Source organism: Physella acuta, unplaced genomic scaffold (genome assembly GCF_028476545.2).
Source record: "Physella acuta isolate Inbredline_101_S28 unplaced genomic scaffold, ASM2847654v3 ptg001642l, whole genome shotgun sequence".
Classification (NCBI taxonomy): Eukaryota; Metazoa; Mollusca; class Gastropoda; family Physidae; genus Physella; species Physella acuta.
The window spans coordinates 46,143-65,017 of NW_026733156.1; the positions used below are offsets into that span (position 1 = coordinate 46,143).

Consider the following 18,875-nt stretch of genomic DNA (forward strand, 5'->3'; position numbering starts at 1 on the left):
GTTACGAGAAAACCGGTAATATTTTTTTGTTTCCTTATTTTCCGGATTAAAATTTTCATTTGCATTGTTTCAAGGTCAGTCATCCATCTGAAGGTCTTTCTAAGGTCACACAATACTCAACGGTTGCCATAACCCCAATGTTCTGACTTCAATTGTGTTGTACTTAAACATTTTCCTCTATTACAGAAGCAGCAGGGACTATCACGTGACTGATACGTCGGAGGATAAAGACGATACGAAGAACGATAGCGAAAAGGTAGCGTTCTAAATTAATGTTCTTGTTTTTTTTTTTTTTGGTAAAATGTAGAAACTAGATCTCAAGAAACGTCTCAGTTACATTGTAACATTGTAACATGAAAAAGTAAATTAAAAAAGTGAAGCGCTTATAAATTAATTAAATGCATAACATAAAATGAACAAGAAAAAATCGAAGTAAAAAAAAGAAAGAAAAAATTAAGGAATGTCGCGCACATCTGTATTTCACTGACAAGTGCCAGTTATCTATTAAAGCTGAGTGGACTCAGCTGGGTATTACGGTCCAGAACCTGGTAACCGAACTTGTGACTTGTGACAACATTTATTTGACTACACTATATTTACAAGAAATCAATGTGGAATCATAATGTGCTTAAATCAAAATGTATATTTCTATATGCAGTTCTATTAATTTGTATGTCTTAGTATTTGTATGTGTGCTGGTATTTATATGTAGAATATGTATGAACAGGTGTACCAATTAAAATGTGAACCTAACCTAACACTGTACCTCTCCCACAGTCCCTGTACGTGTCCATGAGACCCACCCTCACACCCAAGTACTCTAACCTAACACTGTACCTCTCCACAGTCTCTGTACGTGTCCATGAGACCCACCCTCACACCCAAGTACTCTAACCTAACACTGTACCTCTCCACAGTCTCTGTACGTGTCCATGAGGCCCACCCTCACACCCAAGTACTCTAACCTAACACTGTACCTCTCCACAGTCCCTGTACGTGTCCATGAGACCCACCCTCACACCCAAGTACTCTAACCTAACACTGTACCTCTCCACAGTCTCTGTACGTGTCCATGAGGCCCACCCTCACACCCAAGTACTCTAACCTAACACTGTACCTCTCCACAGTCTCTGTACGTGTCCATGAGGCCCACCCTCACACCCAAGTACTCTAACCTAACACTGTACCTCTCCACAGTCTCTGTACGTGTCCATGAGACCCACCCTCACACCCAAGTACTCTAACCTAACACTGTACCTCTCCCACAGTCACTGTACGTGTCCATGAGACCCACCCTCACACCCAAGTACTCTAACCTAACACTGTACCTCTCCACAGTCCCTGTACGTGTCCATGAGACCCACCCTCACACCCAAGTACTCACACACCTACAACGACGGCAGACACAAGGACCTGACCCGCACCGGCAGCACGCACGGCAGCACGCACGGCTCCATCGCTGAGAGCGACAACAACGACGCCCCGGACAACGACGAGCCCGGCAACGGGAGCGTCAATGACGTCACGAGCGAGCCGAACAACACGTCATCGGCTACAAAGACGAAGCTGATGCGGCGTGAGACTCACCCCAACTACAGCCACCACATCAAGAAAAAGGTGTCCTATGAGGACATCCCGTTCATCGAGCGCAGCGTCACCTGCAACAACACGCGACCTGCACACCCCCCGCCCGGCGACATGGAATCGTCCATCGGTGCCAGACACTACCGGTCTCTGGACAAGCTCAAGCGGAACACGCCGGACGACGGCAACCACGTGACGTCATCGCCGGAAGTCCGGTGCACGATGGTCGAGACGAAGGAGGCGGAGAAGAAGGAGGTGGAGATCACGTGGCACGACATCGGCAACTCGATGGACAGCGTCCTGTTCTGGATCTTCTTCCTGGTGACCAACACCGTGACGGTCGTCATACTCGTGCTGTTTGTCAGGAACGATGCCTGACTAGACTTGTCCGTGTGATTCCGGTAACATTTTTTCTCTCATGGGATCACACGGACCACCGACCGGAAGTCGAACCTTCCGAAACCGGAAGTCGAAACTTCCAGAATTTAAACTAAAGACATGACATAAATTTCTGTGACTGGTTTTCCACGGTTGGGTAATTACTGTTTGTATATGCATCTGGACTACATTAACCCTGACTTTAACCCACGGGTCATTGCATTAGTCGTTTGGATCAGGTCTGCTGCTAACACATTCACGCACATCCAGCAGTTTGGCGGGCTGATTTAGTTAGTTGTAAAGAAATAATCCTGCTCGCTGTTTCTTGAGGATACATACACATACATAGGTGTCATTTTTCTAGCAAGGTGTTCTGTCCACGTGTGTGTGGAGACCCACACATCTGCTTGTGTGTGTGGACGGCACCCAGTGTGGGATGTGCTAGTGGTTTAGGGATAACTCAACGTATCAGGATAGTCCCATGTGTTGGGATAAGGGATGCACTGATATACATTTGGGATTTAAAAATGGTAACTTACAACCTGTCCGTGATATCATCGTGTGACACACCTGTCATCATTCGGTAGAATTCCAGCACAACATCACTGCTAACCACATCTGCCATCACCAGCAAAAGTAGGCTGTTGTTGGGGAGAGGGGGGGGGGAGCATCGACTCAAGGTCAGTGTTTGACCGCCATAATTTATGCAGCTATGAAGATGAGTGTGACGTAACAATGGGATACTACCATGTGACTTACCGAACGTAATTCAACATTTTTATGTAACGAAAAGCTAATGTGACGTCAACTTATCCTCCAGTTGTGACGTAATAACAGTGCACCGTAACGTGCAGTAGCTGACACGTGACCTAAGTACAAATGAAGTGTCAGCAAAAAGCCGTGTAACCGTCTGAAGTTCTGCACATACTGGGGTTAAATGAATTATAACCTAACCATGTTTGATAACTGACATGCACTATGTAAAACTGTAACATATGAACTGTGTAAAGCTGTAAAGACGAACAGCCCCCTTTACATGCACAAAACATGAACTTTAGAAACTTCCAACATTAAATTCATGAACTAGTTGTCACTTATTAATTTTGATTGATATCATCTATCTAGCAGACATGTAAATATATGTGTATTTTTTCTCAATTTGTTAATTGTTAATTAGTTATCAATTTCATGTAATGTATACATTTGGTTGCTTTGAGAGTTATTTTTGTTTACAATGTTTTGATTTGATTGGTGAATATGGGACACAATGTCACCTTGACACGACCGTATTGTGACACGACAGAATTGTGATACAACATCATTGTGACATATCAGCTTTGTGACACTTCATTGTGAAATTATCCATTGATGAAATAGTGACATGAGATGCTTACCGACGTCATTGTGAATTGACATCAATGTGACACGACATAATTGTGACACATCATTGTGACACATCATTGTGACACATCATTGTGACACATTGTGACATGACATGACATTGTGACACGACAGTATTAAACTATGAAATTATTCATTAAAGTCATTCCTACATTGAATCATGTATTTGCATATTTTCGATTTTTTTTATTTCTTTGTGATCTCTGTGACCCTAACATCAATTTACTTACAATGACTGACATCATACATCGCCTAGTTACCGAACATGATGTCATTTTAACGTGACATCATTAATCAACTACTTTAGGTGAGGGTCACATATTTTAAATCTACACCATATCGTATGAATGTGTTCATGGTGTAATGATTGTGATATTGTGTTGAAAGATTCTTATGTGATGTTTCATAAGATTGTGATGTTGTATACGTTTGTAATGTTGTATAAGATTGTGATGTATAAGATTGTGATGTTGTATATGATTGAGATATGATGTTGTATAAGATTGTGATGTTGTATAAAATTGTGATTTGATGTTATATAAAATTGAAGATTGTGATGTGATGTTGTATAAGATTGTGATGAGATGTCGTATAAGGTTGTGATGTTGCATAAGATTGTGATGTTGTATACGTTTGTAATGTTGTATAAGATTGTGATGTATAAGATTGTGATGTTGTATATGATTGAGATATGATGTTGTATAAGATTGTGATGTTGTATAAAATTGTGATTTGATGTTATATAAAATTGAAGATTGTGATGTGATGTTGTATAAGATTGTGATGAGATGTCGTATAAGGTTGTGATGTTGCATAAGATTGTGATGTTGTATATGATTGTGATGTTGTATAAGATTGTGATGTTGTGTTATATATGATTGTGCTGCGATATTCTACATGACTGTAATACTATCTTGCTGTGATTGTAGTGTAGAACAACGATTTCTTTTTGTGGGTAAAAAAACGTCGCAGAAAGTTTCAGTGGATCCGAGAAAGTGAGTTATTACTGCGGTATACTTCTGTGTGCGTGTTTATGTGTTTAAATTAGATCACTAACTTCTAATATTCTAATCATCTAAATATTACAATATATGTAAAGTGTAAAATGAGAATAATTCGACTTTAAATTTAAATAATGCCTACACTTTTTTCTTGTGAATGTTTTATTTTGTTGGTTTGAAATTAGAGTTTTTATTCTGCAATTGTGTGGTAGGTCGCTTGATAAATGTTTAGATGTGGGTGTGTATACATGTAATTATGTTTATGAGTGTGTGCATGTGTGTTGCCACATGTTAACATCGATAAGTCCATTTCCTAACTTGTTGATTGGTGTGGAGGAGTCAGCAATTGTTTACCTGACTCCAGGTGTGCCCACTGAGCCCCTACACGCAGTATAAAACCCGGACAACGTACATTTGACTTGCACAGGAGCTGTTTTATTATGTTTGAGGGGGGGGGGGTACGTATCTCCTATTTTCTTTGATTGATTAGGTATGGGAGTGAGTCAGTGAGTCAGTGGATTAGTAGGTCAGTGGGTCATTGAGTCAGTGGTTCAGTAAGTCAGTGAGTCAGTAAGTGATTGAGTCAGTGAGTCAGTAAGTGATTGAGTCAATGAGTCAGTGAGTGATTGAGTCAATGAGTCAGTGAGTGATTGAGTCAGTGAGTGATTGAGTCAGTGAGTGATTGAGTCAGTGAGTCAGTGAGTGATTGAGTCAGTGAGTCAGTGAGTGATTGAGTCAGTGAGTGAGTCAGTCAGTGAGTGATTGTCAGTGAGTGAGTGAGTCAGTGAGTGATTGAGTCAGTAAGTGATTGAGTAAGTGAGTGATTGAGTCAGTGTCAGTAAGTGATTGAATCAGTGAGTGATTGAGTCAGTGCATCTAGTTTTGTGTCGTAGGTCCAGTTAAATAAAACGTTTCATCATCTCATGTTTGACTCACCAAAAGACACAAGTCACGTGAGAAGTGTTTGGTGAGTTTCCATTGTGTTTATTTACAGCATTTACAATGAATAAATTATTGACAACAACTGCATAGTGTTTTTTTTTTTACGTTTTCTGTTCGAAATATATGTAGTTTTTTATTGTATCGACATGTCAGTTGCTGGGTCAGTACTTGACACTGACAGTCGATGTCACAGTGCCAACTGACAGATCTATGTTGAAGTGCCAAGTGACAAATATATGTCACAGTGCCAACTGACAGGTCCATGTAACAGTGTGACCATTTGTCATGTCTATCACTGACAGAGTTATGTAATAATAGCAACATGTATTGCGCCGGTAACCTACATTTGTTCCTACACTGCGTATACATACCTTCAGTGTTACAAAGCTTTCAATTCTGATATTTATATCTTACTAGCCGTCCCGGCCAGGCCCTGCTCTGGCTTCTGTGAAAAACCTTTCTGTTAAAGACCATTACCTGTGTGTTTAGTAATCATCATAAACCCGGCATTGCCCACCCAAACCACAACCAACCAAAACAACAAAACGCAAACATAACGCTAACACAATTACAAATACAAACGAAAACAAAAACCTAACAACAAACCCAACCACAAACACAAATACAAAACCAAACAAAAAACACAAACAAAAACGAAAAAAGAAAGAACAAAAACGAACCAAATCAAAACGCAACCACTAACGCAAACCCACCTAAACACAAAGAAAACACTAACGCGAACATAAACGCCCGGGGCGGAATCACCTGTTTTAGCTTAATGAACGACTATAGTACCCCAACCCCAACCCCAACTTATTCATAATCTTTTGCACTCACTTAAACGAACGCGCCTGTTTCAATTTGATGAACAATTATAATACTCCAATGCAATGGTTTTATAAAGGGAAGTAATTGTGTTTTGCCTAATTTATCAAACGGAAGTAAGTGCTATAGGACTAAATAAAGACATAATTAGAATTTCTGTAAAAGATGATATTTTTTTAAAACTTGTGTTTAATGAACATGCCGACAATTATTACTATAATTTGAAAAATGAAAATTATTTCCCAACACTTTCAATAGTAATTTTTGAACTCATAAATTTAGACAAACGCGCACGATGAGTGTCTAACACTTAAATCCATCCAAGACCAACGACAAACATATGCGTTACATACAGAACTGAGCTTTATATATTAGATGATATATTTATATTTTATGATACATTTATATCCTCTGATACATTTTTATCTTCTTTTAGTTAGTGGTTCGAAATACTAAGCTGCTGAAATGTTAACGCTCATGTTTAGAGTTGGTTAGCCGCGTCCTATTTATATTTCATTGAGTGGTATTCCTATTTAAAATAACCTCTGAGGCTCTGACTCTAGAACCACAAACACAAACTAAGCTACCTTCATGGCACAATCTGTTGTATGGTACGGTTAATCTTACAGATACACGTTTGGCAATACCATAACAATTAAGCATATAATCTTATAACATAGAAACTGATATACATTTGATACAGTGATGACACTAAACCAGGGGAGGCTATAAGGGCGGACGATTTTTAACAAAGACTGTTTTCATTACCTCCCCTTAAATTTATGGGATTATCGTTAGTTATAAATAGCCCAAAGCATTTAGTAGTGTGATATAGTATTTGGATAACAGTACTAGTCGGAATATTTATATTAGCCCGACCTTGACCCCGGGTTATCATGAAACCACGACGAGCTAATAGCTGATTGGTTGCGCCATGTATGTAGCTATAAATAGATCTTGTGATGCTGACAGATGGACCAGGACGTGATAGCTAATTAATTAAGACAATGTTTATTATCATTTGTCTCACATCACCTTTTTATCGTTGGTCTGTGGCTTATGGTCAAGGACGCGCTGATGAGCTAATTGCGCAGTTATGAAATGAGTAAATTAACAATATTAAGAGAAACAAGATGAAATCAATACAAGACAGTTTAGTCATTAATTTGCACTTTGGAAATACTTGACAAGGTAGCCATGTTAAATAAGTAGCATTCGGTGACATACAATTGTCTGTGTAGTCCCCCTTGGCCCACGGAGTTATGTCCCCTGGGTTAGGGTAATCTCCCCTGAGGCCATTAAATTAACACCAAGAGCCCAATGACGGCTGTGAGGACACGTGTCAAGTCCTCGGGATTCGAACTCTTGTGGCTAGAACCTGCAGTTGTGCACTCTACTGCTCAACCACTTGTCTCGTTTAGATTGTTGTACTCAGGTCACTTTATGTAGATATCCTACAGGTAAATCATTGTGTCATTGTATTTAGATATCCTAAAGGTAAATCATTATGTCATTGTATGTAGATATCCTAAATGTAAATCATCGTGCCACTGTATGTTGATATCCCACAGGTAAATCCCTGTATGCAGATGTCCCTTTGAGAAAGCATCCTTTCAACATCTGATGTAACTCGTGTAGACATGCTTGTGTTAGTACAATGGCTCTGTGTTGTTGCCAAAAATATCTTCGTATTTTCCCGTATCCACTTTCTCCTTGCGGTAATTCCCGTTAATTTCGTCCAAATGTTGCAGGATGGAAGACACTTCGGCGTCAGCGTCATCGCTAATCTCGTCACAAGCTGACGCGTTATCTGCCAGTTTGTTGTTGTTTTGATTATCTAAGTCATTTTCTCCGTCGGTTTCGTCGATGTGGTTGTTGTTGTTGTTGTTGTTTGAAAGGTTTTCCTGATTAGATTCTACGTCATGAGCGGAAGTCGGGTTTTGTGACGTCATGGCTGGTGTCTGTTGTTTGGTGTTGGGGATGAGGTCACCCAGGAACGCGGTGGTGAAGTAAAAGTTGCCGTCGTCGCTGGTGAAAGGCGAGGTCTGTCTGCCGGCGTCGTGTGAGAACCGCCTCTCGTTCTTGGTCACGTGACGAGTAGGCTTCTCCTTTAGTGAATGACGTGGTCTAAAAATAGAATTGCTCGTTGATTTCGTCGAGCGGCGATTGAAATCTGAATTTTTGGGATTTCCCGATATTTTATTGATGTCACGTGACTGGGAGGCGGGTTTAGGGTTCAAGGGTTTAGGGTTCAAGGGTTTGTCGCCTCTCCGCAGCAGTAGCATAGTCTGCTTAGAGGTGTCGTGACCTTGGAGGATGGAGGACGTGTCGTGGAGGGAGACGGCCTTGGGCACGTACCCGCACATGGCGTCACTCCTTCTTCTGATGGGGATCATGGGGGTCTGCCCGTGGGTCCCGTTGGTGAAGCTGTACCCCCCGGGCTGGCCTGGTGACAGGCTGTACCCATTGGGCAGGCTGTATCTTTTCGGTCTCTGCGCGTAGAATGGTTGAACGAGCGGGAATTCCCGCACAGCTAGACTGCCGCCCACGCCTGTCGGGGAGATCCAGCCGGCCCCCACCCCCCGGGGAACATCCGGCTCTGAGAAACACCCCAGGGTCTTCTGCTGCAGGAACAGGTTCCCGCTGACTGGACGGGTGTGGTTGTCGCCCCTGGCCCTGTGTTCCCTGACGTAGACGTCCTGCGGCAGAGACGTCTTCCTAACGTAGACGTCCTGTGGCAGGGACGTCTGTCTGACGTACACGTCTTTACGTGACGACCGTTCCTTGTAGCTTTTAGGCCTGTCCTTGCGGCCATTGTCTAGGCTGGACTCTGGTCTGTGTTTGGAGCTGGTGACGAGTCCTTTTATTTTGCTGAGTAAACTCATGACGTCATGCACTGAGTGGATCAAAGGTTTAACAGTTCTGTTGGTGCTTTCTGAGGTCACATTACCGTTAGGTCACTGCACAATTACGTCATATCCTAGTTAGGTCATTTCCTTTAGGTCAGTGCTACACTGACAAGAAATTTTGTGACGAATTTTTGTGACAGGTTTTTGTGACAGGTTTTTGTTATAGCTAGTTTCCTCAGGTGGCTTTAGTGAGGCAATCCCAACAAAATTGTCCCACTGTAATTGTCATGGAATATAGTCATCAAAATTGGTCTTTAGATAAAAGTCATCGTACCATGTCCCCTTGATTTACTTTCATCAGACTCAGTGTCTCCTTAGTACAAACGTTTCCCACTGATCGTGTGTGTAAACTTTAGAGCAGATCAATATTTTAAGTCTTTAGACGCTCCAACACTGGCGTCACATAAAGGTTTTTCTCAATGACCTGTGAATTACAAAAGCAATGTTTAACGAATGTGTATCAAGTACATTCATCATAATAAGCACACACAAATCACTCGTCGTTTCGTTTGAAATTATTCTGTTGGTAAAATATCCCATTTGCCATTTCAAGTAACTTTATAACTAAATGGGGTAGGATCAATTCCAATTCAAGAATATCAGAAGTTAAAATTTCCAAAAAAAAAAAAAATCAATAAAGTTTAACGGACACAATTATAGATAAGTTCGTTACATCATCATTATCAGAACTTTATTTTAGATTCCAGACTATCCCGCTTTCTAACATAAGAGATTAGACATTTGTACTAAATATACCACAATTATAATCAGCGCAAAATACATAATCTTGATCTACAACTGTGATTATGTGATCTGATTTTTTCCCTCCCACTCATCAGAACCAGATGTCGCCATGGTTACTAACTTTTTTTTTTTAAATCCTCGCTGAACTTCTCTATCGAAGATACTTGATTTTTTTTTTGACGTACGTAGTTTTAGAATTATGGGAAATATAAACATGGCTGTAGCTAATAAGTGGAAAGAAAAATATCTAAAGCAGTCTATTAGTGAAAAAGAATATTTGAAAATATATACACCACTGTCCCCATTCCGCCCCCCCCCCCCACCCCAGAAATTTCAGTGTGCTCCAGGAGGTTTTAAATACCCCATACCCCACCCATCCCCAAGAGAACCGCGGTCCATGTAAGCTTACAATTAAAGTTTTAAATACTCCCCCTACCCCCACCCACCACAAAGAGAACCCAAGTCCATGTAAGTTTGTAAGCTTACAATTAAAGTTTTAAGATGCCTCCCGGGGTCTCTAAAAACGGGAAAGTTTATGGCGTCATGTTTTGTGACAACTGAACCTGTGGCTTACAGACGGTATAGCCTGTGGCTTGTGTAGCCTGTGGCCTGTGTAGCCTGTGGCTTGTGTAGCCTGTTGCTTACAGACAGTGTAGCCTGTAGCTTGTGTAGCCTGTGGCTTGTGTAGCCTGTGGCTTGTGTAGCCTGTGGCTTGTGTAGCCTGTGGCTTGTGTAGCCTGTGGCTTGTGTAGCCTGTTGCTTACAGACAGTGTAGCCTGTAGCTTGTGTAGCCTGTGGCTTGTGTAGCCTGTGGCTTACAGACGGTGTAGCCTGTGGCTTGTGTAGCCTGTGGCTTGTGTAGCCTGTGGCTTGTGTAGCCTGTGGCTTGTGTAGCCTGTGGCTTACAGACGGTGTAGCCTGTGGCTTGTGTAGCCTGTGGCTTGTGTAGCCTGTGGCTTGTGTAGCCTGTGGCTTGTGTAGCCTGTGGCTTGTGTAGCCTGTGGCTTGTGTAGCCTGTGGCTTACAGACGGTGTAGCCTGTAGCTTGTGTAGCCTGTGGCTTACAGACGGTGTAGCCTGTGGCTTGTGTAGCCTGTGGCTTACATGCAGACGGTTAATTAATCGGACATTTTAGCTGAGATAATCAGACATAACAAGCGGAGATTAAGGCAAGAAATTTTGTGACGAATTTTTGTGACAGGTTTTTGTGACAGCCAGTATTTCCGGCTTGTTTAAGACGGCAAAAAGTTTGGTCGTTAAACTCGGTCATTAATGTCATCGTCTCGTGATATTTATTAACTTTATAAAGGTCATCAGACCTGGAGAGATTATGGCTAATTAATTATGTTAATTAGGCTGAAAATGGCATGGCATGCTACGAGAGATTGGACAACAAACTAGAAGGGTGCAAAGGGGGAGAAAGTTAACACAGCAAATAAAATATATATTTAACAAAATTTAACACCGCAACAACAATTAATTTAACAAAAGTTCGTGGGACGGCGTGGTCGTTCGGTAGAGTGCATACTATCTAACTCGAAAGTCTCGAGTTCAAATCCCGGACTCGAAACTGTAGGACGTCAATAATTCCACAGCTCTGATGGGTACATGACTTACAAGACGGCTGGGCGTAGTGCTGACCGCACTTGTCTTCGATACGTCGTATTCACAGAAACAGTTGAATTCACCTTTTTCATAGACCGCCATCTTTCTTTCGCAAATGTTTGGAAGGTATCTAACATTATGTTAACATAATCATACATACACTATGTTGGAGCTGAGATGTATGTTAGAAAAAGCAGACACATATTGTTGGATGAGTTATTATAAGTTAACATCAGTTACAAACATGGAGGAGGAAGGGGGGGAGGAAGTAAGCAGACCTAAGTTTTGAAATGATGGCATAACAAAATATCTTTTGAGAACAAGGTAATTCACATTAGCAATAGTACGGACATGTCAAGCAAAACCTTTATCAAACAACTATCGTGTGATTCGAAAGACGGACAAAAGACTAGGTAGATTAACAGTTGGACAGAGATAGAACAGCTAATTTCCAAAAGTCGGGTATTCATATCTACATCCACATCCACACCCACATTGACATCCACATCCACACCCACATTGACATCCACATCCACACCAACATCCACACCCACACATACATCCTCATCCTCACCTACATCCACATCTACTCCTACATCCAAACCCACATTGACATCCACATCCACACCTACATCCACATCCACACCTACATTCACATCCAAACCTACATCCACATCCACACCTATATCCACATCCACATCCACATTCACATCAACATCCACATCCACATCCACACATACATCCACACCTACATCCACATCCACTCCTACATCCACACCACATTGACATCCACATCCACATCCACACCCACATTGACATCCACATCCACATCAACACCTACATCCACATCCACATCCACATCCACATCCACATCCACATCCACATCCACACATACATCCCCATCCACATCCACATCCACACATACATCCACACCCACATCCACACATACATCCACATCCAAACCTATATCCACACCCACATTGACATCCACATCCACTTCCACACCTACATCAACACCTACATCCATATCCAAACCTACATTCACATTCACATCCACACCTATATCCACATCCACACCTACACCCTCACCCACATCCACACCCACATCCACATCCTAATCCACTTCCACATCCACATCCACATCAACACCTACATCCACATCCACACCTACATTCACATCCAAACCTACATCCACATCCACACCCACACCTACATCCACATCCACACCTACATCCACATCCACACCTACACCTACACCTGCACCTGCACCTGCACCTGCACCTACACCTACACCTACACCTACACCTACACCTACACCTACACCTACACCTACACCTACACCTACACCTACACCCACACCTACATCCACATCCACATCCACATCAACACCTACACCTACATCCACATCCACACCTACATCAACATCCACACCAACATCAACATCCACACTCACATCAACATCCACACCCACATCCACCTCCACACCTACATCCACACTACATCCACATCCAGACCTACATCCACATCCACACCTACATCCACACCTACATCCACATCCACACCTACATCCACATCCACATCCACACCAACATCCACATCCACATCTACACCTACATCCACATCCACACCTACATCCACACCCATATCCACACCCACATCCACATCCACACCTACATCCACATCCACAGCTACATCCACACCTACATCGACATTCACATCCACACCTACATCCACACCTACATCCACATCCACACCTTCATCCACCTCCACATTGCAGTGTTGTCACTCACTTCAACCTTCAACTGCCAGTTTTCATGCCAGCCTCATAACAAGACCTTGAAACATTAATTTGGTCAAATATTTCATCATCAAAACAAGGCTAAAGACAAAGCAGAGGATTACTTCTTCTTCACGAGCATGAATAAATTAACATAATGTGATTGACTGCGACAGTTTGGCTTAAGTTTAGCGCCTTCTTGAAAGGGTACAGCACACGATTTTGGACAACACTTTCACAAACTATGCTAATACACCCACATTATTAAATAAACATCAGTATCGGCAACACCGTATTGAGCTCAAACGTGAAAGTCGTGATACTGTATTTGAAAGGATTGAAATCAATCCTAATATATCTAGTCAGCGGTGACGTCAAATACGACATGTATTGACCGATTGACTAGGGCTAATACGGCACGGTGGTTTCTGCATGTCAACTTCCGGTTTAGTTTGTTTGATCTCCTAACTTGTAGTGTGTACATGTTTGTGGGTGGTTATTTTGTACACACACACACCCTCACACACGTATACACACTCACAAACATATAAATATATCGACTATTTAGGCCTATATGTATAAATAAAAGCTATAAAAGTATATATAGACTATTCAATGTGTAGGTTATATAAATAAATAAATAAATAAATGATAAAAATTATATATATATATATATATGTATATATATATATATATATATATATATATATATATATATATATATATATATATATATATATATATCCTATACATATATATGTATGTATGTATATACATACAAACAAAATTATAAATCTATAGACTATATAGGCCTATATGTAAATATATACGCTATAAAAGTATATATAGACTATATAAAGTATAATAAGTAAATATATATATATATATATATATATATATATATATATATATATATATATATATATATATATATATATGTATATATATATATATATATATATATATATATATCCTATACATAGGTATGTATGTATGCATGTATGTATATGTATACATACAAACATATAAATATATAGACTATAAATGTATAGAGTTTGATTATAAAGTCATAAATTGGATCAGTTCTAGTGACCGAAGTACATACATGTTTGTTATTCAAATTTAACTTTTAAAAAATAGTTTAATTTATAATACACTTTGATACTGCACCGTGTGACGTCACAGGTCTCGGCTGACCACTCGACTGACCACAACTCTGGCACCGTCCGCAGATCTCCAGGACACTACACTCGGCGAGGACCACCTCTACAAGAAAACACACGACGACCAAACGCGTCACACACCAGTGAACACAGCACTTTCCGCCTCTACCTTGCCACACTACCCCCGCATGCAGCAGACGTACGTACGTCACTTCATGCAGCTCTAACAGCAGACGACTTGTCCCTCCATGATCTGCACATAGCCTACCTGGACCAACTCGATACCATGACATACATCACGTTGACACTGTATTCGTATGTTTATATACGCTCCATTTTCTCACGTTCTAGTTGGACGGGTGGTATCGATATCGTGTCTGGTGATTTAAAATATGAATCGAATATAGTTAAGATTATTTTTGTTTTGTTGATAAACATTACGTCAGCTGGGATGAAACAAGGGGTGATCCCTATTAATATTACATGTTATCTCAAACTATGTGTATATATGCATACATAAATACATATGTATATACATATAGGGGAGCAGGAAGTTATCTGTCTCCCGTCCAGTGTTTCTTCCAGACTTTTTTCTCCGGGGGGGCACTTGAAATCTTCGGGGGGGGGGGGGGGCGGTAAACTTTCTTCGGGGGGGGGGGGGGGCGGACACTGTTAAAAGTATATATTTTCTATATAAATTATATAAATTTCATTTCGTTCGGGGGGGCGGTAAAAAAATTTCGGGGGGGGGGGGGGGGCTTCGCCCCCCCCGAAGAGATGCCTGGAAGAAACTCTGCTCCCGTCACTATCTCCCGTCGTCTGATCAGTTCCCCCTCCCCCCTAAAAAAGACATAACATTAGCCCTCCCTCCACCCTCCTCATTTACAGACAGATAAAGAGAGGTTAAGTTAGGGTTTGGGTTTAGGTTAGAGATAGGGAGATGGATAAGTAGAAGGATAGGTACATGTGCAATATGTAATGGATGTATGGTTTTAAATTACATCATCATTATGTTATACAGTACGCTGTAACAAATTTTTTTAACAAAACAAATAAATAAAAACTCGAAAGAAAACTGATTGCAAATAACGAGTACTATAATAAAGTACTATAACAGAGTACTATAACAGAGTACTGTAACTGAAAGGATTTAATGATTTGTTGTTTAAAAGGGTTGTATTTGCATAAATTTGGGAACCACTGTTTTCTTATGACGTTAAAATATGGCAGCTGTGGTCTTTACGCGATGCATCACCAAATGGTGTTACAACACCATGTGGTGTCATGTCTATGTCACCAAATGGTGTTACAACACCATGGGGTGTCATGTCTATGTCACCAACTGGTGTGACAACATCACGTGGTGTCATGACCACCACCACCACAGACCGCTGTATTAACCAAACATCACAAAGTCAACATTTGTAGTCGCGAGGTTAAAAGGTTCGATCCCCTGGTATCGCTTCCTGGACAAGACTTTACTTTAACCTCTTTATTGACTTCAATCAATACTGATTACTAAAAAAATTATTGGATAATGTTAGGTTAATCGAAGTGTGCTAGAATTGAGTGTAAAATTAATGTAATTAAATTAGCATCTTATCAACTTTTACGTTTTAGTTTTTTCGGTGCATTGAACTTTGTCACCAATTAACCTTACGTCATCACGATATCTCATTTTATTCTTTGTATCGATACGACATTTGTAGCCAATAGAAAGTTTTGTAAACATGACGCGAGAGTGTAACTAGATTTTATCTTTGTGTTACTATTTATAGCGTGATATCTACCAGAGTTCATCAACACTGAATCTACTATAGGAAGTACACAGATACCATCAGGGCTATGTAAACCTAACGTCACAACAAAGAGACGTGGTTTGTTTTGAGGGGTGTGGGGTGGGGAGGTGGGTGCATGTACGTGTATGTTTGTAAATATGTTTTTTTCTATGTGATATTGTGTGTTCTTTCATGTCCTGATATTAAAGTCACTAAATTAAATACAGTAATTCCACACTACATGCATCACCGAATCCTACACGAACATTAGTAAATCATTATCTAACACGAACATCACATATACATTAAACTTAACATTAACTTCAAATATTACTGAAACTGAATCTAAATCTAACATATAACATCACTTAAACTGAATCTAACACTAACATAAAACATCAATAAAACTTAATTCAACACTAACATAAAACATCAATAAAACTTAATTTAACACTAACATAAAACATCACTAAAACTTAATTTAAGACTAACATAATACATCACTAAAACTGAATCTAGCACTAATATCACACATCACTAAAACTGAATCTAACACAAACATCACACATCACTAAAACTGAAACAAGCACTAAGATCACACATCACTAAAACTAAAGCTAACACAAACATCACACATCACTAAAACTGAATCTAACTCTAACATCACACATTACTAAAACTAACCCTACCGAATACATCCTCACTAAATCCGTTATTGACATCCCCTCACACCTGATATCTATCCTACCAGCACGTTTGTACCACTAGTTCAACAACATCAATCTGACAAACTTAAACAACAACCTAACCCGACCTACATTCTATAATACACCCACTCCCCAGAAAGCCCCCCCCCCATTATATATATATAACCACACCACCCCCCTTTGTCCCCCCCCCCATACGCCCTGTTCTCATGTGGACCCATGGGGTGTTCTCGCATGGCGGGTCATGGTAAACACGACAATTTGTCCACGCTTGGCGAACCTCAAAACCTCTGAACCTTTAACCTCTGAACCTACCTACGGGTGGTAAGGTTGTAGATCTCTTCTGTTTCAACTTGACTAACGCTGTCTGCGGAATGCGACAGTGTTAGATACGGGCTTATGGATGGCTTAACTCGCTAGTTTTTTTTACAGCTAATATGGTTGCCGGATGTAGCAAAGGGTGTGCTTTCCCACCCACGGGAATAGCAACACGTAATTAATTCCACGCCCAAGTAGAGCGTGCAATATAGGCTTTAGCCCCCCCTCCCCACCCATGGGCATAACAAGCAATTTTTACCTCGCAAAACACCCTGACACCACAAGTAGTTTGCCATCACTCACGTGCACTGAATATAGTCTACCCACTACCCTCGGGCACAATGATGAACCACCCCCCCCTCCTCATCATCTAAACACCCACTCCAACAGTGAACCACCCCCCCCCCCTCCTCATCATCTAAACACCCACTCCAACAATGAACCACACCCCCCCCCCCCTCCTCATCATCTAAACACCCACTCCAAAAATTACAGTGTTAAAACAAACCAAAAAACTGTGAACGTTGCCACATCCAACAATAATTTGATCTCACATCCAACACCAACCTTGTTGGGGCATGACGTCATGCAACAACAAACGCCCATGAATATTTGACAGACACAACTAGCTACAAACCAACACAAAGCACCGTGACGCATCCATATTTGATGTCATCATTTCAGGCGTGGATTACAGCGAATTTGAGTGATTAGGATCAGGTGCCTCCACGGGGTTGCTTGAAAGAGGAAAAGAGGACGGGGGGGGGGGGGTTAGAGCTGTCCACAATGGCTGTAGGATTTACATCAAGCTTAAAATAGATGACAAATTTAAATAACAATTTAACAGGGCCCGACTGATTAAATTCAGTAGCACCGCCTTCGTTTTTTTTAAATAATTGAAATTCATTACCTATGTTTAGGATGGAATAAAAGTTGGAGTGGTTGTGTATGACATATTGATTAAGGTTCCCAAAAAAATTGCGCAATCAAAAAATTGCTCAGCGGAAAACTGCGCAAACAGAAATATGCGCAAGTACGAAGTAATTACACTAATACACTTTAATTTTGTCCTATTTCGTTGAAATGTGTTTTATTATGCTACAATTTATTGTCACCCTTTTTAATATGCTAAATGTTCGATTTAAGAAAACAAAAATGACGTCCTTGCGCATTTTTTTGTGCGCCTTTTTCCGTTGCGCATCTTTGCGGTCACCACTGACTACTGTGGGAGATGGGATACTCCAAAAATTCTCAAGTACGTGTTTTGCTGTAAGCAGACGTCAAACGGGCGACCATGTCCAGCAACAGATACATTTTTTACCTTGTCGAGCATTAGAGAATCGGTACTAACTACAACAGATGCCCTCCACTAACCTTTGACCTGATAAAAAGATGGGTCTCGAGTGACCTTTTACCTGATAAAAAGATGGGCCCCACTGACCTTTGACCCTAAAAAAGATTACCCCGCCGACCCACTACCATGTAGCTCTTTCTTCTCTTGATTGCCTGAGATTGTGCATGTACCTCTTCAATGATACTTTAAATCGATGTGACCATCACCTAAGTGACCCTACCAAAACGATACTTAACCTCCATGTGACCATCACCTAAGTGACCCTACCTCGGGGCGCTACGGCCAGACACGCCGACCCACTCCACCCCCGCTCTCCTGCAAGTCTACATCACCGCCAGCCCTGTAACAGTGGCTGCTGGCACCGATCACCTCTTTATGTGGCGGGGTGGG

General features: G+C 41.0%; 1 long non-coding RNA gene across 1 annotated transcript; it reads right to left on the reverse strand.

Moving 5' to 3' along the window:
- Nucleotides 1-9,321: 9,321 nt before the first annotated feature.
- On the reverse strand, nucleotides 9,322-16,890 carry LOC131929515 (uncharacterized). Its single transcript, XR_009383976.1, has 3 exons — nucleotides 16,796-16,890; nucleotides 14,321-14,705; nucleotides 9,322-9,464 (listed from the first exon to the last, which is right to left on the reverse strand). It is a non-coding gene; the product is annotated as an uncharacterized LOC131929515 (long non-coding RNA).
- Between the last annotated feature and the right edge of the window lie 1,985 nt (nucleotides 16,891-18,875).